Source organism: Amphiura filiformis, chromosome 16 (assembly GCF_039555335.1).
Source record: "Amphiura filiformis chromosome 16, Afil_fr2py, whole genome shotgun sequence".
Lineage (NCBI taxonomy): Eukaryota > Metazoa > Echinodermata > Ophiuroidea > Amphilepidida > Amphiuridae > Amphiura > Amphiura filiformis.
Window position 1 is genome coordinate 2,077,158 of NC_092643.1, and position 23,196 is coordinate 2,100,353.

A 23,196-nucleotide genomic window follows, 5' to 3' on the forward strand; every position below is an offset into this window, starting at 1 on the left:
CAAGAGGTAGGTTAGACTGAATTGGTCCTGACCCTGTTGCCAAGTTGCCAGCCCTTAAAAACACACTTCTAGCCTCTGGGTTATTCTCCAGCCATTCCTTTGTAGCAACCCCAAACGCATCCTAAGAAACAATTAAATCAGCATGTCAGTATGTAATGGACAGCAGAAAAGAGAAAAATGCAAAATTAGTCACAAAATTTTATCAGGGGGTGTAGTACCACCTTAAGGGCAGAATAAGGGAAGACACATTCGTCCACATCCAAATTTGAGATTTCTTGATACTTAACAATACAGATATTCTTTCGCCACTTGAAACTGATAAAATACAACTTTTTAATATTTCTTCCCATATCTTCTTGATTTAGAAATAATTATTTCACTCTTTCCAACTCTAAAAAGACACATGGCTCAAGATACCTGAAGTAAGTGCGTAGCATGAGCAGCCGAGGCACTTCTGGCACACCCTCTCTGGATAGTATACTAAAGCAACAGAGCCTGAAAGTTGCTGACACAACCACTCTGGAATATCACAAGCCTGAACGTATAGTGCTATATATAGTAAACCTGTATGTTTCGATATCAACATACTCCTCCAACAGCAAAATAATCAAATTTTAACCCGGCCATTTTATAGACCACTTGACATCATTGTTTATCAACAAAGGCAAGGGATCAGTCTATCGATATATGCTTGAACGAACCGCTTCACTGTTCAAGGCTTTCTTGCACTATATGAAATGTGGTGGGAGATTTAAAATGCACATGCCCTGAGCAAACTATGATGCGTACGCATACTGCAGAGCAAAGAACAATGGAAAGTGCCATAATTCGCGCACATACTGCCGGGCAATGACGTCACATGTTAAGTGGTTTATAGGTTGAGTATTGTGGTCCATCACCTGATCACTTTGTGGTTCTTGTTTAAAATGGAAACTCAAAGGGTCACATGGCCAATAATATATTTGTGTTTATTATAATAGCCTATTAAATTAATTCCCTGTTTAAATTTGGCAGATAATTTGCCTGACTCACCCTGTTATGGTATGCAGCCATCATTTACTTCTTCACTGGTAGAGGTACAACAAGCTTTCACTGTGGTCCATCTTTGATGTGTCTCACCAACTTGAACCTAGAAAAATAGTAACACATTTCAGAAACAAATTTATAAAAAAACTTGAAGAATCAAACACAAAAAATGTACCATGTACTGACAGTTATTTCTCCATCCTGATTCCAGAAAAATACAGCACTAACGTTTTTGGATTGAAAAAATATTCTGTTTTGCCAAATGAAACATACCATAGCTAATTCCTAATCCTAAACTGGCAAAGAAAGCCACATTTTAATATTTGGTAAATAATAGTAGAAAAACATGTGTTAAGTGTGTTTATTGTATGCTGTGATAATCAAGCCTAAAGACTTGTACAAAGATTAATTTTAAGTTGCATTCTAATTTAGAAAACAAATAGGCCTAATTCTTATCTTTTTTTAAATAACCAATTCTCAAAAATAACATCAAATTAAAATTATGAGCTGTAAACTGAACTCTTAGCCTATATACTCAATATTTTGAATGCTTTTAAAAAGACTTGTGCAAAGTCTATAAGAAATATGCAAAATTGCATGTTTTTGGCCCATTTTTTCTGAAATTGCACAAATATTAAAATTTGACTTTTATTCCCAGTTAAGTAAAGGATTAGGATATTAAGATAATATTTCCAAAAAATAATTCCCAAAAATGAGTATTTTTTTCTGAAATCAGGAGTAGACAGTTTTAAAACTGTTAGGATCAATTTAAATTTCGAAAACAAATATGAAGATACTATCTTCTACTATACTATTACTAATGTTTGTGTGTGTGTAGAAATCTTGTCTATCCGGCTATGCGTTTCATGAGGTACCATAGATATGAGGGTAGTAGACTGCCACCCTCATGAGAAACCTTATTATGTATTAAAAAAGTGTTGGGATTTTCCCCATCAGATTCTAGTGATCTAATAGATTGCGTAGTTGTGTCCAGATTGATCTTTTGACTGCATTTGTTTAGAGCACATATTTTTAGAACTTTTAAAAGAGTATAATTTTGTTACAACGGTGCGATACGAAAGTGAGGGGAGCATGAAAAAATCAAATCAAGGTCATCCGAGGTCAAAGGTCATACAAGGTTATATGTGATGTGATCAAGCAAAATGAGTCGGATGTCGGGAATATTGATTTTGAGATATAGCCAATAATAGTATTCAACTTCCTTTGTATTTTATTGTTCTGAGCAAAACAAAAATGGCCATATCTATGGAACCACAAGTTTAATTATGATGGGGGTTTCAGCAAAATAAAGCTCTGAAAAAGACTCATGTAATGAAATTAAAAACTGAATTTTGATTTTGATCGACATCAGACTCATTTTGCTTGATCGCATCACATATGTTAAAGTTCACCTGATTGGGCTAAATTTGGCTTAGGATTGTCTACCTGTCCTCTAATTTGCATAATTGCATAATTAATGAGGTAATTATGCAAATTAAAGGACGGTTCAACTGTACAATACATTAGAACATATTAATTAGAAACACTTTGACTAAGTTTTAATGCAATAGTATAGTATAGTATAGTATAGTATAGTATAGTATAGTATCACAGCAGCTAAAGGGAGTATCCCATCATGCATTGCAGTCTATCTGCTTGCTCCATAGCAAATGTATACAAAATATAAACAAGAGCCGCTTAGATATTGAGAGCTATGGATAGTTTCACAATACTTTAGGGATCATATTTTTCAAACAAAAGTCTAAGCTCCTCTGATATAAGCGAGTAATTGAAAGCTGAAGTGAGGGATTTTGTGTACAATTTCTATGGCGTGTGCAGTTCTACAATGTTACTGCAGAGCATGATGGGATACACCTATCAGCTGCTGTGGTATAGTATAGTATAGTATAGTATAGTATAGTATAGTATATTGTATTCACACACAAAAATTGTGGCCCTAAGGCCAAAATATAAGTGGTTTACAAATTACAATATTAAAAACAATTAAACATTAAAAAATACAGTATCAATATTAACAAGGAAAAATACAGCAACTGCTGTTGATAGAAAATAAAATATTGCACTTATTCAAAAACATTATAAATACACACCATTAAAAGGCTAAAATTGCCTCAATATTTCCATAAAAAGTCAGAATATGTATCCTGAACATTTATGCATGGAATTTAAGCAAAAATATTTTCAAAAATTAAAATGAGCCTTTTCAGTCATTTAAGTTCATTCACTTTTATTGATTATTGATAAAAACAGTAAGATACAAAGCATATAAAATTGTATAAATTGATATATTTTGAAAACCTGTAGGCCTAGTATGTATGTCCGATTTGCTTCAAACAAAAGGCATATTGATATTAAGTGTGTGTTTTGCTCTACTCAATTAATCTGTTTAAAAAACATGCATGGATGGAGCACTTCCAAAATGCCTCAGGGCTCAGGCTCAAATACAAATAAATTAATTCATTTACAAATGTATATTTATTTTAATCTCTTTTCTGTCTGCTTTATGCCCTTTCAACATATTGTCCTAGTCAATGCATATTTTTAAATGTCTAAACGTGCAATAGTCTATGTACATAGTATAATTTATGATCAGTTTATTGACATTTACCAAACCACAGGTAGACAGAGAAACATCACTTAAGGTTAGCCGAGAGTTTTTCATGCGCTTGATTTCAGAGGGGCGTAAGTTCATAACAGAAACAGCCATGCAGAAAATGAACAAGCGTATTGGGACGTAGGCCTACTTACAATAGAATATTGATCCACGGTCAAGACATGAAACCTCGTGCCCGGAGCTCGTGAGTCGGGGGCGGGCGGGGGTTACATGAGGGGCGACATGCCGGGTCGGATGCCGAGGGAGGGTACAAGCCATTTTCGGCAATTTTCATAAGGATTTTATAAATTTTAAAATTGATTGGGGCACTTCGTCAAGCTACGCCCTGGAAAATGTGTTGATTTTGAATTTATAGCCTTGATATCTTTGATGAAATAAATCAATGCTGCTATTCCCCTGATTACAATGTAATAGGGTACAACAATAACATCAACAACAATATCAAAAAGCAATTATTTGCAAATCGAATTTGGGAAGAATATTCAAAGACAGACTTAGCAGGCCTACAAATTTCTGAATTATATAAAGTGAAAAACAATCAATCACGATTCACTGCAGTCAGCGAATCAATCAAATAAAACTAAAAAGAAAGGAGCAAGAAAGAATAAAGAAATAGTGAAAAGAGAAAGAAAGAGAGAGAGAGAAAGAAAAGAACGAAAAAGAAAGTAAGAAAGAAAAGAAAGGAAGAAAGAAAGAAAAAAATGAAAAAAAAATGAAAAAAGAAAAGAGAAAGAAAAGAGGAAAGAAAGGAAGTAAAAATGAGAAAAGAGAGAAAAAGGAAAGAAAATTCAGCCACATGGGGACTCGAACCCACAAAAATTGTTCATAACAGATTCCCAGTCCAACGCTCTATCCACTGGACCATACATCAGCTTACGCAATTTCTTATTCTCATAGCGGATATGTAACTATAATTTGATGTAATTACTTGATTACAATCGGCGTCCGCACAATGGCTCTTAGAATAAACACGCATGTCGGCGCTGAAATTTTGAACGAACTGATGGAGGAAAAACCTCGCTTTTTTGCAATACTAGCTTCAATTTGGAGTGAAAATCAAATGGGATAGCAATTGGCAGAATGTTGAGAAATAATGTAGGTATTCAGATGTCTAAATTAACGCCCGTTATCAAGATATCGATAATTTCAAAAAACAGTTTTTTCTCAGACAAGATTCTCGAAAATGTTCCCCCAAAACGGGCTTTTTAAATTTGATCGGTACTGTATTTGGTTCTTCCCCATGGCAACATTATTTCTTTAATCGATTTGTAGTACGTACAATACAAAAATGAGAAAACAATCACTCGGGCGTGGTTTTATACGGAGCTTAACATTTGAAAAAACTGCATGGAACGTGTTTTTGATCTTGTGAACATGGTGCGTAAAAATGATTTAAACGAAGGATTTTCAAACGGATTCTAACATTTTTTATAAACACACAAAAATAATGTAAAGATACATCCATGCACCAACATTTGACTCACTGCGATATTTGATTGCTGAGAAAACGCGGTTTTAGAGAACAACTTTATACGCCTTTTATACGCTTTTTATATGTTTCTTCGTAACCTTAACACATAAGTTATAATCATTATAATAACTTGAATAGTTTTAAGTACCATATCATTATATTATAATAACTTGAATCATACATTGTAAGCTTTTAAATATGTTGTTCAAAAGCAGAGTTTATATATTTTAAAATATTTACTGACTCCCATAAGAAGTATTCAAAGTCATACAGTACATGTACATGTATATCAGCAAACATTGGGCTATTCCTGTTGAAATCCATCCACCCTGTATGGAAAACATGACCTTAATCTTCCTCACAGGGAGTGTGAATTTTAAATGGACTTACATGTATCTGAATGGGTAACTCTATTTGAAATCTACACCCCCTGTGTGGGAGATTAAGGTTATGTCTATCACACACAGGGGGTGTATGGATTTGAACCGCAACAGCCCATTGTTTCTCTTTAGATTTTGTTACATGTACATGACACATACATGTATTGTACTACACAGTACTATTCCCCATTCCAGTACTATTTGGGGGGGAGGGTAATTAAAAAATGTTATCCTGTTTTGCCAAATTTTAAAAACAGAACAAAATCTTAATCCTTTTCTAACCGGCAATAAAAATCACATTTAAATAGTTTTGCAATTTCAGGGGAAATGGGCTAAAACATGCAATTTTGCATGATTTCTGACAATTTCAGTCACAAAAGCATTCAAACTTTGTAGAGTACAATAGGCTACGAGTTTGCTCATAATCTCATATAAATTTAATATTTTTAATTTAATTTTGATAATTGGTAATAAAGATAAGAAAATGTGTTTTCCAAAAATTAGAATATAATGCATAACCTGATATAAGTCTTAGCACAAGTCTTTGGGCTTGATTGATACGTCATACGAAAAATACCCAAAAAGCACATATGTTTTTGACCTTTATTTCCAAAAAAAATGGCCAAATGTTAAAATTTGACTTTTAATGTCAGTTAGGACCAAAGAAAGGATTAGGATTTAGTTATGTTTCATTTAGCAAAACAGGATATTATTTGTTAATCCCAAAATTGTCTGGAATGGGGAGTAGTATGAACATTTAACCATGAAATGAAAATCGTTATCAATTTCATTTAGATCACAAAGTTTGAATAACCTGTTCTCTACGGGAATTTTAAAAATGATGACCTTTCTCAATCATGAGTTTGCACTATCCTTTGTCTACTAACATTTGCTGTAAACAATCTTAGACATTAAACATGTCAATGTAATTTTCAAGTATAGGACTGTTTAAAATGGCAATATGTACAAAGTTCAGACTAAAACTCACTGAAGTTTTATCCAAAGACTATTATAAAAAGCATGGAAAGCATGGAAAGTAGGTATGATACTATTACTGAAACTACTGAATAAGTTAGCGTATTTGTTCTGTTAACCGCCCATGCCCTAAATATAAGCATCCACCCAGTGACTTACAACATGCAAAGTGTAGTATTTAGTTTATCAACTGCCCATCTGGATCATGGTCTGAAACATATGACACACTGATGATGATAGACAAATATTGTGGGCCTTTTTCACATATTGTAGGCCTAAACAATGTAAAAAATAAGTGCCCACCAAAAATGACATTGTTAAGTGCCCTGGGTGGTTAATGGAACAAATACGGTAATTGGATTTGTTCCAAATTCCAGGATTATCAACAAATTTTAAAAGCATTTTTTATATCACTAGACCAAGAGAAAATACCAGTCACATAACTTTCTATTGTCAAACATTGCATTAACCACAACAAAACTTCAACCTTCTAATAAGCACAAAGTTTGGTATTTAGAGTCCACCAATATTTTAAATTGATCAAGAGCTAAAGAGAGCATAGTAATTAGTATGTTAGACCAGTCACCAGAGAAGACAAAAAATTGGTTAGACCAGGTACATGTAATTTCCTAATTCACCTCTCACTGTGCTATTAGTGGTTTTGTTGGTATAAACCCCAATTAATTTACATAAAGGTCTCACCAGGTAATTTATCATGAAGAATACAGAAATTAGTACCATTAAAATTCTTTATCAAAAAAGTGCCTAAATGACAAATCAAATCCGTAGATTAATATTGATTGTATAACATAGCAATTAATTTCATATTACATAAAGCACAAACTAAGCAAATTTTATCTATTTTTAAAATATATGTTTTTGAAACTTTGTCTGTAAGTCTTTCAAAATACAAATTCTTATTTTGCCATAGTGTTATTGTTTTGTAGATGTTTGTATTTTAAAATGTAATGTAAGGGAGGCCAGAGCTCTTCCAACCTGTGTCTTCAAATAATTTATCTATCTACATGTAGGCCCTATCTATTTTGTTTTTATGCCATGCCTTTTATGTAATGTGCAGAGAATTGTGATACATTGGCCTTAAATAAATAAATGAATATGTGGTAATCTTAGGTATTGGACAAAAACAACCACAAGCTTTTACAAGTACAGTGCAACTGATGATATGTATGATTACATCATTTCCTGGTTTCAAAGAAACTTTTATATGGTAGCAAGTTAATACAATCATTTATCTGAAATTATTTTCTAATTCAACTTAAAACTAAATGACCTTGTAATTATAAACGCCTGCTACAACACTTCTGAAGTTGTTTTTCAATCAGGACAAGTTGTGAAGGCAGTAGTAGCATAGCAGGCACTGGATGTAATGGGTACTGTGCAGTGGGATATTTTTGATGGGTTAATTTTTTGCGATTTTATCAATACTGGACAGTTTAGGGGCTGTGCAATAATTATGAGCCCCCCGGGGGTAAAATTTCCAAATGGGGCGACAAAAATCGCTTGCCCCCCCCCTCTCGGCCTGCCAAAATCGCTTGTCTCTCTCTCGGCCCGCCAAAAATTCTTGGCCCCCCCCCCCTTGCGCATGCCAAATGTTTGGGATCCCAATTTACAAACCTTAAATGGTCTATATACCTGTTATGAAAAGAGCTAGCAGGAAAATTTGCATATTTAAGCGCTTCCGTGCACTGTTTTCCTAAGCCTTTTAGAGCGCTTTTATTAATAAGGCGCCCATGAATGTGTGCCAAAAATCGCTTGCCCCCCCTCTCAGCTTGCCAAAATTGCTTGCCCCCCCCTTTGGCTCGCCAAAATTTCTTGCCCCCCTAATTTTACCCTCCCCCAGGGCTCATAATTATTGCACAGCCCCTTAGTGGGTGTTTAATTCACATTTCCAAAGTTATTTTTGCATGTCAAAAATATTTGCTGCCTGGTCGACCACAAAAAATTCCCACATTACAGTGCATTATACATATTTATACCAAGTACAGTGAAATTACATAAAGCCAACATGTATGAATTTTGGTTGCACAGAATTATGTATCATATTTGACCTGCCTTTAGAATTAAAAACCCTTCTGATATAAACACCCTGAGGTCTTCTTACATTAATATGGAATTGAAACGAAAATTTGAACCAAAATCACAGGAAACCAGACTCCCATCCCAAGAAACCATCTAGCATCTACAGTTGCTGGTTGTGGTATAAAAATAGTCCTACACTTTGATTTTTATGTCATAGTATGAATAACAAGACTATATAAGTTTTATACATTTTATTTTTATTTTCCTATTTGAGTTTTTGACCCCATAAAAATACAAACTATACCAATAGCAAAAGCATAGTAAGTTTACTATCAAGGGTTTTTAGCACCAATTTGAAATATTTTTATTCTTATTTCATAACAAAAAATTACAAGCATAAAACAAAACATGATTTTCCTGCATTTTCCCTGCCCCACAATCCGGGACACCCGGCATAAACATTGTTATAAATCAAATCAGATATCATTTGTCTTTTAGTTCATGGAAGTAATAGTTACTGTACCAGAATATTTTAATCCACAGGTTTATGCTGCATTAACACAGAGAGTGCCACCTTGAAATATGAAACTTCAATATGCCCAGGGCCCTACATGTATATGGCTAGGTCAGTATGGTTAATATGGTACATGTATTGTAGTTGATTTATATTTTTCAAAAAACATCAAACTGATGAACCTGACCTTTCTCCAAGTAATTTTAAATGCATAGAAATTGGGCAAAACATAAATTATCGAGCATATTATAAAGCATGGGGGGGGGGGGGGGGGGGGGCCTAAAAACAAATTAGATGACAAATGAAATTTAACATGTTGAACTTGAAATGCAATGTATATTATTATGTACAGTTTATATACACAAGTAGTGCCATTCTTTTCTTTGATAGCCAAAAATTCAGTGGACTGGATTGCAAGTTAAAATCTATGTTTTAATACAGTCAGAACTCAGAAATCAATTTCATGGCTATGGCTTATGTTTGTCTAATGAAAGTCCCAGTTTCCCAATACATAAAGATTGAGTAGGTGACTTTTTCATCATTCATTATTTTCAAACTTTCATTAATCTGCAAGAAATTTTTGGTACATAAACATTATATAGCCTTTTTTGAGAAAAGTGGGGGGATGAGGCTGTGGATCACGAAATGCCCTTTAATGGTATTTTTTATGTTAATGCATTTCTCAACATCCTCACCTTATTAATATTATACAATGTATGTAGGTAGTAAAATTATCTGTTTTAGAATTAATTCTTGCTTTTGATAAAAATCATATTTCTATAGAAATGGCCGTCGGTTCATGTAAGGCCGTCGGTTGACGGAAGGCGTTGGTGAAAAAAAAATTGGGTTAACAATAGATTATTTTTTATTGTAAAGTAAAGGTAAAGGAGACGATCCTGTATAAACAGTGATCGTAGTGCCCATCTCTCTTTCATTGGCGATTGGGCCAGACTCCTCCATGTAATGTTGCTATCGCTACACCTCCTCTACAGCGAGTCTTGTTACCTTCCCAGCATTTAAGAATGCCGGTACCCATTTAAATACCTGGGTGGAGAGGAGTAATCGAGATAAAGTGCCTTACTCAAGGGCACAACACGATGGCGTTGCCGGGGCTCGAACCTGCAACCTTCCGATTATGAGTCAGTGCCCGTTCCATTAGGCCACTGTGAGTAGGTGACTTTTTCATCATTCATTATTTTCAAACTTTCATTATTTGAGCCAGCTACTTGCTGAAATACAGTATTTTGTACAAATTGTACAAATGCCAAAACAAGTACTTTTACTGTCTTCCTATGTAAAATACATGTGGTATATAATATCACTGTATTGCTACAAGAAAGCAATTGATGTATTGGTAACTACATAGATAGGGCTTCTACAGATACGCAATTGCATTATTTGCTTATTTTGGCTCCAAATGCATTTTTTGACATTTGGGGGAAAATCATCTTCTTTTTTTCTTGATTTTTTTTTTTTGTGTGTATTCGAATACTCCCTTACCTCATTCATGGTTTATTTTATTATTTTTTTTAAATTGGAACAAAAATACAATTTTATATCCAAAAGGAGAATTTGTAACTTAAGTTCACTTCAGAATCTATTCAACAATAGAAATGTGGACAAAATCAATGCATTTTTACATATTTTATGAAGTGTTTTATTGGCAATTTTCCAGGACCGGGTCGGGCAACAAGAAACTGGGACCCGACTTTCATAATAGCATATTATGTAGCATTTGGGGGTTTAGTTCCACGTGGTAGGATTGGTTGGAATATTTGTTGCCTGGAATTCATCCCAATGGGGGGGGGGGGTGAATTCTCAAAGTGCTTGGCATAAATTGCCCCCCCCTCTACACATAATATGCCTAATTTGAGAGGACGCAAATTTAATAAAACCGTCTAAATCAGGTGATGTGAACGAAAGCAACTTTGTATATATACCATATAGGCCTACAGGCCGGGCCTACAGGTCAGTATTTTATTGATGATTTTTCTATTTTCAGTCAAAATCAATCAAGAAAACCTAAAATGCAAAATCTGGGTCATTCAGATTTGTACATGTGGATCCAACCTTTTTTTTTTCAAATGTACATTTTTTTGGAGTGCTGCATACATTTTCGTATTGTTCCAACTTCCAAAAAAAATTTTTTTGAGAACCAGCCAGGTACATTTTCATACTGTTATTAAACCGGCCACATATTTTTTTATACACAAACTGCAAAATTAGCATTTACATGTAGTTGTTGTGCAAAAATATAAATTTGCACATCATTAAGTTTGTTGTAGCCCGGTTGTAGCACATAGTAAACAATGTAAAATTTAAAAAACATAAAATAAGCTATAACAGATTATATCATGACTAGACATCACAACATAAATATAATAGACACATTGAAAAAAAAACTGTTTTCTTGCACTTCATAAACAACATTCATAAAAGCAAATCTGATACATATGTAATGCATTCAGTACCATCCATGAGGCTGCACATACCAGCACATGATATGTATGCTATAAAGCTATTATAAAGCACACCATCTTTTTCACAAGCTCCTCAAATAACAGTGCATTAGATTTCAGCCATGTGTTATTTAGATTAGGCCGTACCAAGACAAAGCAAGCAGGGAGTACTTCCTCTCAGCACACATACATCTTAATTCGCCCAGCCAGCCAGCTTAGCATGCAAACACACACAGCATACACTGCAATAAACAATTGCTCGATCGGGTGCTCTCTTTTAAATGCCGATACATACACACACGCATTAACGCAACATATACAACGAAGGTCACAGAAGTTTACAAAGTTTTCTTTCAAAGTTTTCAACTTACCTCAGTATTAATTTCTCTTAATTTCACTCCATAAGTATCCTGTTGTATCACATTATCATAAACCTATACTTTTTGTGAAATTTGTAAGCAAAATATAGATGAATTTGAGTTCCAAAGTCGAAGTGGTATTCGAGTTTCTGGATGAGCGGTGCCGTGGAAAAACAGCAGTGCGAGACAGTGGTTTCTTTTTCGCATGCGTGTCAGGTGGGCGGTGCATGGGGTCAATTGTCCAGTAAATACGTAACAAAATCAACAATAACAAAAAATGATATGCGATTTTTATATAAATAAATTTTTGTAATTTTTGATTAGGCCTAGTTGTTATCATTTTTTTTAATTTGAAAGATATAACTAATACGAAAGGAAATGAAGTAAAAAGTAATGAAAATTGGGGATCCTATCCTTTAATTGGTCTTTTTTTTTGGAAATAAACATGCGGTGTTTTTGGTATGCTGTGACCATTATTTATTAAGGCCGTGTAAAATTAATATTTTGGTTCTCGTCCCCCCCCCCCCTCCTCAATTTCTGGGATTTGTCAGATTTTTTTTTTTTTTTTTTTTAGATTTTGGAATGATTTATGAAATCTTCATACATATAAATAAGTTTATTAGAGAACAAGCATCACTTCCAAGTCTTTTGTGGTACTCTAGGGGTTTATCCTCAGAATCTCACATTTGAAAAAAAAAAAAAAAAGGGCCTCATCGTTTCCTCGAGCACTGTTGGAGAAGACCAAAACTACTGACAATGCTAATTTTACATTGGAAAAAAAAAAAAAAAAAAAACACCTCCCTCCCTCATCAATTCATGAAAATCCTCTGGATGAGAACCAAAACATTAATTTTATACGGCCTAATCTATGGCTAGTGACTGTGAAGGCTAATTCAGGTTATGGATTCTTATTTTTGGAAAACACATTTTTCTAAGATCTTTTATAACCAATTATTTTAAAATAGGCCCCCCTATAAAAAACTAAATTTATGAGCAAACTCATAGCCTATATTCCACATTTTTAATGCTTAGACTTGTAAGAACGTGGGTTTTGCCCCATTTTCCTTCAAATTGAAAAACTATTAAAATTGGGCTTTGATTGATATTGCCAATTAGAACTAGTGAATGATTTAACTATTATATTTATTTGGCAACACAGGCAATGGTACTTCAATACTGAAGAGTTCTGAGTTAAAAATCTTAGGAAGCTAACAAACAGAGGGAGTACGGTGACTAAAAAGATCATATGTGAAAATCTATCAATTGTGCACAAATTAATTAAGAGTATGCACAATGGGCAAGTGGACTACGGTGAAGTCTACCTTGTCCCTCGAGTCGACCAAAAATTGATCGCCCCTCGCCATTAGGAATTCTCAAATAAACATTTTTTGTGAGAGTTTTTTCATTTTTTGTGAGAGTTACAGAATGCAGGATAGTTGAGCTTGTTAATTATTGCTATTTTTAATCAACAAATCACTAGCGAGTGGCTCATGCACTGATGCACTACCATGAATACTGTTGGCGACGAATGTCATTATTTGATCGAATTTTAAGGTGCTTAAAAAATCTTGCAACATTTAGTAAAAGTCCTTGGTAAAAATAAATGAAGGTAGCTCAAAAACCAGAATTGATATCACCTAGTATTATGCAAACGTTATGTATGTGTCATTGCCTCGATCATTGCTTTACATTTCTGTTTTCATGTTTATCCTGAACTAATAAGGATCTGTTACGTATTTTATGGACACTGAAGTTTAAAGCGCCAGACTTTCGAGGGACTTGCAAAACTTCCAGTTGTTGCACAGTCCAATCTAAATTTTTACTTATAAAATATCACCCATACAAATTTATCCACAACATATTATTTCTGAATTACTATTTTTAAACATCTAATATCAAAAATAAATCAATTAGGCCTTTAGATACCAACCCTGAGTAGTATAAATTCTTATTCAGAGGTCTGATGTAGCAAAATATGGATGTAGAATCGAAAAGATGACAAGTTGTTCATGTGATCCCTATTGAACTCAGATTTTTTTACGTAAAAGAAACCTGATCTTTAAAGAGACAAGCGATTGGATGGAGCCGATTGCGTTGAGTCAGCAGTTAAACTGGTCACCAAGCACGAAATGATGATTTATTTGTCCACCATGAATTATCGCCTATACTAGTATTTTATTTTCCGCATCCTTATAGTGTAAGCTAGTGTAATTTTGATCACGCGGCCGGAAACGGGACTGGACCTTTTGCGTAAAACTGATCAGTATCACAGTATTATCTGTGGCTTAGTTATATCATAGACCATTTAAAACATTTCCATGTTTAATAATGAAATTTTGTTGACTGGAAGTAATTTAATGTTTCACTGTGTTCCAATCGCATGGTTTGGTATAAATGTTTTAATGAAAATATTAGATCGAAATCAGACAGTAGATTTTAATGATCGGGTGTGGACAATTTAAAAATGGTATTTTTTATGTTAATGCATTTCTCAACATCCTCACCTATTATAGGTAGTAAAATTAACTGTAGAATTAATTCTTGTTTTTGATAACAATCATATTTCTATAGACATAAAGATGCAATTTTTATTTTTACCCATTGTCTGAGTTTCAAAAAGAGTTATAGGCTTACCAACAATTCTCATAGTCATACAGAAACACATTTTTTATTCATGATGGAATAGGCCATATGCCTAAGATATATCCAAATATACTACATGAGTATCTTTTGTGTTTCAGGGAATTTTTGGAATTTTGATAGTCAAGGGATCGAAATGTTTAAATACAAATTGTTCAGTGTAGGAAAGTTTAAGCTTTTTTTTTTTTTAAATTAAACCATGTTTGCAATTAGCTTATAAGTTATTATAGCCATCACATGCTGACAATACACATAACTGATTGGTTAATAAAAGCTATACAGCAGGTTACTAGGGTCAGTATAATTGGCTATAATTTGTTTACTTATTGATTTAGGCATATCATCTTTATAGAAACCTATTCAGCAAGCTGCAATAGGCGATTTACTTCAGAAAAAGTTAGGGTAGCTGCAGGTAATATGGGACAGCAGGTAATATGGGACACCTGTTTTCATTTTAACAAAAAGTAGCTTAGAGAAGGTACACACTTTAAGTTGATTTGTTAAGTGTTTAGAGACAACAATTGTGCTTCTAGAAATGCAGTTTTGGAGTCTGTGTAGGTATCAAACTCTTGGAAATCAATGCCAAAAGAGTGAATTGCCCAAAAATTTACGTCGTTTTTTTGGCCTGATAGGCCTATAAAATCAATGACGCCACATTTTATGATTGTGTATCCAAATACTCTGGTACTGAGGGTGCATTTGTCACTTTTTATGATCTTTAGGTGATGGGTTAAGCTTATCAGCAGGTAAAATTCCACTGAAAAGTGGCACTTTCCTTTTATAAATGATTATTTTCTCTGATTTTCAACTGAATGGGTGCAGGTAATATGGGACACATAGGAAATTGTGTGCATTGTCAATGCGAAAAGCAAAACTATTTAGAAAATTGAATTTTCTTGTTGAAATTTGCATTTAACATTCAAAATCATGTAACAAAAATGTTTTTAGAACAAAAGAGTGATTTTCTGAACATTTTGATTTTCACCATAGAGATAACACAGTGTCCCATATTACCTGCACATGCAGGTAATATGGGACACTTGACGATGACGTCATTTTGACGTCATAGCGTGCAAACAAACATAAAAACAAGATAACATTGCCTGTTTTATTAATCTTAAAGGACAGGTTGTTCATCATAACAATCTCTTTTGGGCATATCTTCTATAGTTTTTATGCACATAAGCTAAACGTCCTTAATGGTCCCATATTACCTGCAGGTACCCTATATTAACTACAGTGCACAAAATTAAGTCCATTCTCTATAGGTAGGCCTAATTGGCTTATCCTTAGTGTAAGAGAGCACGAAATACTAATAGGATTAGAGTTAGGGTTAGGATTAGCATTTAGGGTTAGGGTAAGGGTTAGGGTTAGGTTAAAGGTTAGGGTTAAGATTCTGAGAGTTAGGATTTGTTTGGTGCTCATAAAAGCTGGGATATGAGACAAATATCCCTGATAAAAGCTAGCATGGCATATTGCCAATATGCAGTGTTCCTGAAACACATTAGGCGATTTGCTTCCAAGTAAAACTTCTTTTAGGCCGTATAAAATTAATGTTTTGGTTCTCGTCCAGAGGATTTTCATGAATTGATGAGGGAGGGAGGTGTTTTTTTTTTTTTTTTTTTTCAATGTAAAATTAGCATTGTCAGTAGTTTTCGGTCTTCTCCAACAGTGCTCGAGGAAACGATGAGGCCCTTTTTTTTTTTTTTTTCAAATGTGAGATTCTGAGGGATAAACCCCCTAGAGTACCACAAAAAGACTTGGAAGTGATGCTTGTTCTCTAATAAACTTATTTATATGTATGAAGATTTCATAAATCATTCCAAAGTCTAAAAAATTGAAAAATCTAAAAAAAAAAAAAAATCTGACAAATCCCAAAAATTGAGGAGGGAGGGGACGAGAACCAAAATATTAATTTTACACGGCCTTAAAAGGAATGAGGCATCCAACAGGAAATAGCATCTGATGGGCTGATTCAATGTACATTTTGATGTAATTTTACTCGTAGTATTTGCTAAATTTGTTTCCTGTAGGTGGCTTAAAAACCTAAATGCAAAATGAGGTTTTTTCCAAGTCAAGATGCAAGTACCATTTATGCCTCATCACTTATTATTGTCAAATCAGTGCAGAGTAGGTTAGTATTATGAATATTAGACTGCTCTGCATTCCCCCTTTTTTCTGCCTCCGCAGGAGGTAGTATGCTTTGAAATTTACACCTAAAATGCCGCACATTGCGCGGCATGTAGGCCGATTGTACAAATTTATATTCTGACAAGTACTCTAATTTCCGCCCAATATCGAGAGCCCAATATATATCCCCACCTCTTTGCGCCATACATAAATTCGCCTATCGCCATTTCCGAATGTTCAAAAGGTAATCACGCTTCCTCAGCATGTGCAATAAATTAGCATTAAAATTAATCTTATTCTATAGGGATTCTAGAAACGCCTAGCACGTGGCGCCAATGGCGTGGGTCTATCAAGTTAATGAATTATGCAATAGAATATTTTCAAACTCATATGTTGTATAATTGAAGACCGAATTAAAAAAGACTAGCTTGCGTATGCCGTCCTGTAAACCAGACCAAAAATGCCATACTGCGCAGGTCAGCAACCAATCACGGCGCGCCTTTGTCATGACGTCAGACGCAAACTAGTCTTTTTTAATTCGGTCTGTAATTATTAGGTTGTAACCTCAGCGCTCATCAGCAGCCACACCACCTCAATGCCTTCGGTGTGATCAGCAGCTTTATCGTTGAAGACAAGTTGGAAAACCGTTATGCTGTGGCAATGGGAATACACCTCAAACAAGGTTTAATTTCATGATTACATGAAACCTGATTATTAATGCAAAAACTTTGGCTGGAGAAGTTGAAGCTGACGTTCATGGCGACACTTTGGATGTGATAATTTGACATCATGGATTGTTTTGTGCCACGGCGAGTCAGCAGACCGACTGGCATGCATGCTAGGCTCGACTAGGCCACAATCATGATCCGATGCATTTGAACTGCAATGTATGGTATGATACGCCTAGCCGCGCCTATGGCCGGCTTCATTGCTGCCCGGGCATTGCTGTTCAAATACATGTACTAAAGTATTGCAATTTTATTGCGTTGATATAATTCGGAATAATTCGTTTTAAAGTATTTGCTTCCCCAATTCCCATGCGTGGTTGTGTTTTATGTTCTACTGAGTACTGTTGCAATATTTTTGCATGCATACCCATGACCGTTTTAAGACTTTGACTGAGAAATTTGCTTTTTGTTTGTTAAGATAAAAATAAAAATAAAATGCAAGAATCATCTTTCCCCACACAATACTTCTTACAAACAAGGTGTTGATATTGGCCCTTTCGATGCAAGACAAAGCACAAATGAAGGAAACAAAACAAAACAATAATGTTTTTGATTTTTTATTCAATTACACATACAAAAGAGTAATGACCTATAAAAATATATTATTTTAGTCCTGAATACAAAATATAATAAACAAGCATTAAAAAATCTGAAACGTTACAATCGTAATTTTCAGTCAAAAAATCCACGAGAAATGACTCTTGATACAACTTAGGCATATATGCATTTAAAAAACAGAAACGGCTGCCTGCATCTGGAACTCTTCATACAGGGTGTCCCAAAAAAAAGAGGCCCCACATTGCGCCCTCTTTTTCTTCTATTTCTGAAACGTTGATCAAATATATTTTGGTATGTAAAGAAACCCTAAATCGTTAGCTTTAATAAACCAAAACAATTCTTTCAATCGACTCACAATTTTTGAAGATATGCCCTCTTTAAGAAATGTACCCGTTTTTCACTCTGTCCACGGATGAGGTTTGGCTGCATCAAAGATTTAAACGAAACACACGGTTAATGACATGGATAGATAATAGCATTAGTCTTGGGAAAGCATTCACTATAAGCGAGGATCACCAGCTAGCTTCAAACATCTTCGCAACCCCATATTACTGCTGCATTTGCAGGTATCCGGCGCAAAAGGCCTTAAGGATGGTACTCAACGCAATTAATGCAATGAGAACTAGGGCTGAAACCTGTATTCGTCACGGAGGCAACCAGGTAGAGGGCAGAGCAGCACAGTAAACTCACTTCAAAAGAACCAAAGACAAACTAAACAGCCCTTTTCAGGACTACCTTTTATTCCAAAAAGAGAAATGACTTATGTTGTCAATAAAAAGAAAGCAAGAAACGAGAAAAACATAAGTAATTGCAAGTATAGCAAAGAAGTCCCATCCCACATCAATTTCGCCCAAATTAATGACACTTAACAAAATCCATAACCCATAAGCCCACCGGTAAAGCCCATTCCCTTAAATAAAGTTGTTATTTTATAAAGTTATCATCGAGGAATGTTTTATATTCATGCATGGTATATGCACTTTCCAATCTTTGAAGTAGCCAAACCTCCTCCGTGGACAGAGTGAAAAACGGATACATTTCTTTAAAAGGACATATCTTCAAAAGTTATGAGCCGATAGAAATAATTGTTTTGGTTTATTAAAGCTAACGATTGAAGGTTTCTTTACATACCAAAATATATTTGGTCAACTTTTCAGAAATAGGAGAAAAAGAGGGCGCAATGTGGGGCCTCTTTTTTTTGGGACACCCTGTATCTGAAAGTTTGAAGGTCTTATTTCATACATCAGAATTATCTGCAAGATTGCAAGATGGCTTTAGGTGACCGTGGCCCTATTGGCTAATGCACAAATTTAGATTTTCTTTCTATTTAAATAATATGTTAAACAGTTAAAGCTTATGCCCTGTAGATTACATTCGGTTCTTGAGATATGGCCTGTCAAAATGGTGCGAACCCAAAACAAAAAATTGGCAACAACTTTCTTTTTATTTTCTATATTTTTGACAAGTCCAGTTGCCAGATGATTTTCTAATTACATGTATGAATTATGCAAAGTAAAGATTTCAGATACAATTAAAAGAGCTATAGTAGGCCTACTGAGGCATGATACATGGGTAGAACACACACTGTAGACCTACTACAAAATTACGGTTGCGTTTTGGCAAATTTCAATTTGCATAATTAATTTGGGCCACTTAGGCCTATTAGAAAAGTTGATTAGGGCCCTAATTAATTATGCAAATGGAAATTTGCATGGAAAAAGGCATTCATGGGTTTTATATCTTATTTTGTAGCCGATCTGAACATTCTACTTTGTACAATTCTTGCATATATAATTAGAAAATAAGGCCTACCTGACATTGCATATCAAAAATAAAAGAAATTTGTTGCCAACTTCTTGGTTTCGCGCCATTTTGACAGGCCATATATTTTGGTAACCGAATATCCGATTAAAATAAAATTGTCAGTCTTGTAATCAGAGAGAATGGACTCACATATTTCAATCAGACAAAAATCTATATCCAATAGCGTTACCTTAAAGCTAGCATTATAAGTGTCTCCTTAACTAATAACAAAAGGTGCCCACTGGTATCTTGGAGGCATTGTCTTTTTTAAAGACATTTCTTGTTTGATAAACAATTCATTCCATGCATAAAACATATACATCTCCAGTGACCAGTCCAGTGACTACCCTGCCCAGAGAAAACTTTTCTCATGGATGGCAGAGCTGTTGGATCAGAACAGGATTGATTTTCCATGGTCAGAGGGAGGGGATGATAAATTAAAGTGGTCTACTACTCACTTTTCTCATGGATGGCAGAGCTGTTGGATCAGAACAGGCAGGGGCGTAGCCAGCTTTCTTGGTCAGGGGGGGCAAAATTAAATTTTGGGGGCACCGACGATAAAAAGTGCTGTTGCATCATACACTACACAGAGACCGTATGTCTTCGAGCTTCCCGGAAAGGGCCTTATTGGGATGATGTGCGCGCGTAGCGCGAAAAAAATGGTATTTTACACTATTTTCGCCCATTATCCGGCTTAAAAAGGGCTTTATTGTTATAATGTGCGCGCGTAGCGCGGAAAAATTTTGTATTTTACACTATTTTGGCCCTGAATTTTTTTTCTTTTCCTTTGCCCTCCTGATTTTCTCTTTCATTTTTTGTCAGAGGGGCACTTTTTCTTTTCATTTTTTTGTCAGCCCCGCTGGCTACGCTATATATACTGAGAACAGGGTTGATTTTCCATGATCAGAGGGAGGGGATGATAAATTAAAGTGGTCTACTACTCACTTTTCTCATGGATGGCAGAGCTGTTGGATCAGAATAGGATTGATTTTCCATGGTCAGAGGGAGGGGATGATAAATTAAAGTGGTCTACTACAGTAGACTATAATTATGAATATTGAAAATATATTAAATTAGACCAAAGTAGCTCAAAGTACTATAGACCTGATCCGTGAACTTTGTCTTTTTTAAAGACAAATTCTTGTTTACATAGGGCCTATCATGTTCTTATGTTGAAATGTTATATTATTTAAGGGATGGGGTATGAACGTTTGGGCAGTATTTATTGTGGGACATTAGAGCACATCAGACATATCGAATTGCATTCTGAATACAGGGGTAGCGCTAGGTTGCTTTTTGGGGTCCCAGATCCACATTCGTGTCCCTGCACACCCCCAGTTTTTCAATCTAGTGCTATTGCAGACATACTATTTATACTGCATTTGTGCTACTCAGACTCACCAAACTCTACTCCGGACCCCCTGACTTTTTAATTTTCTGCAAGTTCGGGAGTCCCTGCGGACACTGTGTTTAGTTCTAGCGCTACCCCTGTCTGAAGAATGTCCTTCTGATATCAAATAATTTTGATTTTTTGAAATTAAAATGTAATACACATTTTATGGCAAATGATTAAAAATTGATATTTTTTATATTTAACAGTACTCGAAGTACACTTTATAAATCTGATGATTTATACTTAAAGTGTATGTAGGTGGGCAGGCCCGTACGCAGGATTTTTTTTGGGGGGGTGCTGATTTTGAAAAAGTGGACTTTTTTTTCCAAGGGGGGCGATTTTGTGAAAAATTGACTTTCTTCCCCAAATTTGGACCTTTTTTGACCAAAAAAGCGTAAAAAACTGATTTTTTTGCTCGCTACGCTCGCAAATTCACAAATTTTGGGACTTTTTGTATACTTTTGCAAATTTGGAGAGGTGCGGTCGCTGCCCCCGCACCCCCCCCCCCTGCGTAAGGGCCTGTAGGTGGGATGAAAAGCCGACGATCAATGGAAAATTTTGACCTTTCGTATTAAAGATGTGGATTTTTTTTCAAAACACCAAAAAAAACCCAATTAGGTCTATTTAGGAAAAATCCAGAATTATCTTCAATATGAAAGGTCAAAATTTTCAATTGATCGTCGGCTTTTCCTCCCAGCTACATAGTAACATACACTTTAAAGAATATATCATTAGATTTATAAAATTTACTTCGAGGACTGTTATAAAATTATATCAAAAATGTGAAAAATATCAAATTTTAATAATTTGTCATAAATTTTTTTATTATATAGTGAATTTCAAAAATGAAAGACAGAAAGACATTCTTCGTATTCAGAATACAATTCGATATGTCTGATGTGCTCTCATGTCCTACAAAAAATACTGTCGAAACGCTCATTCCAGATCCCTTAATTATTAAATTTCAAAACAAAGCACCAAGGCCTTTTATTGAGAGCTATAAACAGGGAAACAGAGTATTTCATTTCCAAAAAGATAGATAATAATTCTGTAATTAACCCGAGATTTAATGTTCATTAGCATAAATATAAATATATATATACTGTAACATTCATTTTGTGAGTCTGAGTGTGACTCAAAACCATTGCTGCATTTCTAGTAATTCTTATTGATAAGCAATTAAAGCAATGATAAGATAAAACACCCTGTACTTTTTTTTGTTGCAGTTTCAATTTCAGTTTTATTTCATCCATTCAATTATACATGTAAAACATAATACAGAATAATACTGTTGAACGTCCAATTGAAGATTTTTCTTACAAGCAAACAGTTGTATTAGATGAATGCCACCTTTTTTCGTCCCAAAACAAACAAGATACCTTTAAAATAAATAAATAAATAAATAAATAAATAAATAAATAAATAATAAATGAATTAAAGAATGAAAAATGAATAAATGAATAAATGAATAAATGAATAAATAAATAAATAAATAAATAAATAAATAAATAAATAAATAAATAAATAAATAAATAAATAAATAAATAAATGAATAAATGAATGAATGAATGAATGAATGAATGAATAAATGAATAAATGAATAAATAAATAAATAAAATTGATTTAGTGTTTAGTTCTAGCGCTACCCCTGTCTGAAGAATGTCCCTCTGATATCAAATAATTTTGATTTTTTGAAATTCGCAATGTAATACACAATGGCAAATGATTAAAAAAAAAGGTCAAAATGTTCAATTGATCGTCGGCTTTTCCTCCCAGCTACATACACTTTAAGAATATATCATTAGATTTAAAAAAATTTACTTTGAGGACTGTTATAATATCAAAAATGTGAAAAATATCAAATGTTAATAATTTGTCATAAATTTTTTATTATATCGTGAATTTCAAAAAATGAAAGACAGAAAGACATTCTTCGTTTTCAGAATACAATTCGATATGTCTGATGTGCTCTCATGTCCTACCAAAAATACTATCGAAACGCTCAAAACGCTCATTCCAGATCCCTAAAGACTGTGTATTAAATTTCAAAACAAAGCACCAAGTTGTGTCTCAAGGCCTTTTATT

General features: G+C 34.3%; 1 long non-coding RNA gene across 1 annotated transcript; it reads right to left on the reverse strand.

Moving 5' to 3' along the window:
• Positions 1-11: 11 nt before the first annotated feature.
• Positions 12-12,021, reverse strand: LOC140135414 (uncharacterized). The gene is made up of 3 exons (XR_011856509.1): positions 11,872-12,021; positions 1,033-1,129; positions 12-121 (listed from the first exon to the last, which is right to left on the reverse strand). It is a non-coding gene; the product is annotated as an uncharacterized lncRNA (long non-coding RNA).
• Between the last annotated feature and the right edge of the window lie 11,175 nt (positions 12,022-23,196).